The sequence below is a fragment of the Triticum dicoccoides genome, chromosome 7A (assembly GCF_002162155.2).
Source record: "Triticum dicoccoides isolate Atlit2015 ecotype Zavitan chromosome 7A, WEW_v2.0, whole genome shotgun sequence".
Classification (NCBI taxonomy): domain Eukaryota; kingdom Viridiplantae; phylum Streptophyta; class Magnoliopsida; order Poales; family Poaceae; genus Triticum; species Triticum dicoccoides.
The window spans coordinates 219,441,204-219,445,639 of record NC_041392.1 but is presented as its reverse complement, the minus strand read 5'-3'; positions in this window follow the sequence as shown (position 1 = coordinate 219,445,639).

Below are 4,436 nucleotides of genomic sequence, written 5' to 3'. Positions count from 1 at the left end.
CTCATAACACCATGCCAGCTCCAGCTCTTCCATCTGACGATAGCGATCCATCAGCATTAATTTTCACCCAACCCGAAGGGGGGCAGATCGACAACCAGCCTAACTCTATATAAAGTAGGATATTTTATGATTGTCCAACAGTTGTGTTGTATATTGGGATTAATTAAATATGCTTTGCTTTATGCTATTAATTAGGATGTAAGTCATACCATGTGGCATCCTGCTATGAGCAAGGCATTTTAATTCCAATTGTTCATTTATACGGTTTAAATATGTCTACCTTTTGTTTTCGAGATGGCCTTGAGCAAGATGGGCACTTTATGCATATCACCCACGAAATATTGGGTGACTATACAAACATGATGTGCATAAAGTTTATACATATTTAACTTAAATGTTTCATGTAAGAAAATTCCTACCATTCTATAGAAAAAATAGACGGGCGCTGCAACGCGCGCCATCATGGTCTAGTTAAAAGCATAAAACCACATCTAAACAGGGGCTAGATGAATTATTTATTACTAAACAGGAACAAAAAGCAAGGAACAAAAATAAAGTTGGGTTGCCTCCCAACAAGCGCTATCTTTTAACGCCCCTAGCTAGGCATGATGATTTCAATGATGCTCACAGAAAGGATAAGAATTAAAACATAAAGAGAGCATCATGAAGAATATGACTAGCACATTTCAGTCTAACATGCTTCCTATGCATAGGGATTTTGTGAGCAAACAACTTGTAGGAACAAGGATCAACTTGCATAGGAAGGTAAAGCAAGCAAAACTTCAAAATTTTAAGCACATAGAGAGGAAATTTGATATTATTGCAATTCCTACAAGCATATGTTCCTCCCTGATAATAATTTTCAGTAGCATCATGAATGAATTCAACAATATAACCAGCACCTAAAGCATTCTTTTCATGATCTACAAGCATAGAAAATTTACTACTCTCCACATAAGCAAATTTCTTCTCATGAATAATAGTGGGAGCAAACTCAACAAAATAACTATCATGTGATTGAAAATAAAGATCAAGATGACAAGTTTCATGGTTATTATTATTCTTTAAAGCATACATGTAATCACAATAATCATCATAGATATGAGGCATTGCTTTCATCATAGTAAATTTGCTCATCCAAGCTTGGGGGACAAAAAATATCATCTTCATCAAACATAGCTTCCCCAAGCTTGTGGCTTTGCATATCATTAGCATCATGCATATTCAAGGAATTCATACTAACAACATTGCAATCATGCTCATCATTGAAATATTTAGTGCCAAACATTTTATAGATTTCTTCTTCTAGCACTTGAGCATAATTATCCTTTCCATCATACTCACGAAAGATATTAAAAAGGTGAAGCGTATGAGACAAACTCAATTCCATTTTTTTTGTAATTTTCTTTTATAAACTAAACTAGTGATAAAACAAGAAACTAAAAGACTCGATTGCAAGATCTAAAGATATACCTTCAAGCGCTAACCTCCCCGGCAACGGCGCCAGAAAAAGAGCTTAATGTCTACTACACAACCTTCTTCTTGTAGACGTTGTTGGGCCTCCAAGTGCAGAGGTTTGTAGGACAGTAGCAAATTTCCCTCAAGTGGATGACCTAAGGTTTATCAATCCGTAGGAGGCATAGGATGAAGATGGTCTCTCTCGAGCAACCCTGCAACCAAATAACAAAGAGTCTCTTGTATCCCCAACACACCCAATACAATGGGAAATTGTATAGGTGCACTATTTCGGCGAAGAGATGGTGATACAAGTGCAATATGGATGGTAGATAATAGTTTTTTGTAATCTGAAATAATAAAAACAGCAAGGTAGCAAGTGATAAAAGTGAGCGTAAACGGTATTGCAATGATAGGAAATAAGGCCTGGGGTTCATACTTTCGCTAGTGTAAGTTCCCTTAACAATACTAACATAATTGGATCACATAACTATCCCTCAACATGCAACAAAGAGTCACTCCAAAGTCACTAATAGCGGAGAACGAACGAAGAGATTATGGTAGGGTACGAAACCACCTCAAAGTTATTCTTTCCAATCAATCTGTGGGGCTATTCCTAGAAGTGTCACAAACAGCCCTAGAGTTCGTACTAGAATAACACTTTAAGACACAAATCAACCAAAACCCTAATGTCACCTAGATACTCCAATGTCACCTCAAGTATCCGTGGGTATGATTATACGATATGTGTCACACAATCTCAGATTCATCTATTCAACCAACACAAAGGTGTTGGAAATATGCCCTAGAGACAATAATAAAAGTATTATTATATTTCATTGTTCATGATAATTGTCTTTTATTCATGCTATAACTGTATTATCCGGAAATCGTAATACACGTGTGAATACTTAGACCACACTATGTCCCTGGTAAGCCTCTAGTTGACCAGCTCGTTGTGATCAACAGATAGTCATGGTTTCCTGACTATGGACATTGGATGTCGTTGATAACGGGATCACATCATTAGGAGAATGATGTGATGGACAAGACCCAATCCTAAGCATAGCATAAAAGATCGTGTAGTTCGTTTTGCTAGAGCTTTGCAAGTGTCAAGTATCTCTTCCTTCGACCATGAGATCGTGTAACTCCCGGATACCGTAAGAGTGCCTTGGGTGTATCAAACGTCACAACGTAACTGGGTGACTATAAAGGTGCATTACAGGTATCTCCGAAAGTAGCTGTTGGGTTGACACGGATCGAGACTGGGATTTGTCACTCCGTATGACGGAGAGGTATCTCTGGGCCCATTCGGTAATGCATCATCATATTGAGCTCAATGTGACCAAGGTGTTGGACACGGGATCATGCATTACGGTACGAGTAAAGTGACTTGCCGGTAACGAGACTGAACAAGGTATTGGGATACCGACGATCGAGTCTCAGGCAAGTAACGTACCGGTTGACAAAGGGAATTGCATACAGGGTTTGATCGAATCCTCGACATAGTGGTTCATCCGATGACAACATCGAGGAGCATGTGGGAGCCATCATGGGTATCCAGATCCCGCTGATGGTTATTGACTGAGAGCGTCTCGGTCATGTCTGCATGTCTCCCGAACCCGTAGGGTCTACACACTTAAGGTTCGGTGACGCTAGGGTTATGAAGATATGTATATGCAGAAACCTGAATTTTGTTCGGAGTCCCGGATGAGATCCCGGACGTCACGAGGAGTTCCGGAATGGTCCGGAGGTAAAGAATTATATATAGGAAGTGCTATTTCGGGCATCGGGACAAGTTTCGGGGTTATCGGTATTGTACCGGGACCACCGGAAGGGTCCCGGGGGTCCACCGGGTGGGGCCACCTGTCCCGGGGGCCACATGGGCTGTAGGGGGTGCGCCTTGGCCATCATGGTCCAAGGGCACCAGCCCCTATAGGCCCATGCGCCTAGGGTTTCCCCCTAGGTGGAGTCCTGGTGGTGGAAGGCACCCCTAGGTGCCTTGGGGGGGAGGGAAACCTCCCCTAGGCCGCCGCCCCCCCCTAGTAGATCTCATCTACTAGGGCCGGCGCCCCCTTGGCACCCCTATATATAGTGGGGGAGAGGAGGGACTTCATACACCAGCCCCTGGCGCCTCCACCTCCCCCCGTTACGTCTCTCCCTCGTAGTCTCGGCGAAGCCCTGCTGCTGTGACGCCCTGCATCCACCACCACGCCGTCGTGCTGCTGGATCTTCATCAACCTCTCCTTCCCCCTTGCTGGATCAAGAAGGAGGAGACGTCTCCCGTCCCGTACATGTGTTGAACGCGGAGGTGCCGTCCGTTCAGCGCTGGTCATCGGTGATTTGGATCACGTCGAGTACGACTACATCATCACCTTGCAAGCTTCCGCACGCGATCTACAAGTGGTATGTAGATGCAAACTCTCTCCCTTGACTCGTTGCTTAGATGAACTCATAGATGGATCTTGGTGAAACCGTAGGAAAAATTTTAATTTTCTGCAACGTTCCCCAACAGTGGCATCATGAGCTAGGTCTATGCGTAGTTCTCTTTGCACGAGTAGAACACAACTTTGTTGTGGGCGTGGATTTTGTCATCTTACTTGCCTCTACTAGTCTTTTCTTGCTCAACGGTATTGTGGGATGAAGCGGCCCGGACCAACCTTACACGTACTCTTACGTGAGACCGGTTCCACCGACTGACATGCACAAGTTGCATAAGGTGGCTGGCGGGTGTCTGTCTCTCCCACCTTAGTTGGAGCGGAATCGATGAACAGGGCCCTTATGAAGGGTAAATAGAAGTTGACAAAATCACGTTGTGGTGATTCGTAGGTAAGAAAACGTTCTTGCTAGAACCCAATTGCAGCCACGTAAAAGATGCAACAACAATTAGAGGACGTCTAACTTGTTTTTGCAGCGACTGATCATGTGATGTAATATGGCCAGAAGTTGTGATGAATGATGAATTGTGATGTATGAGATCA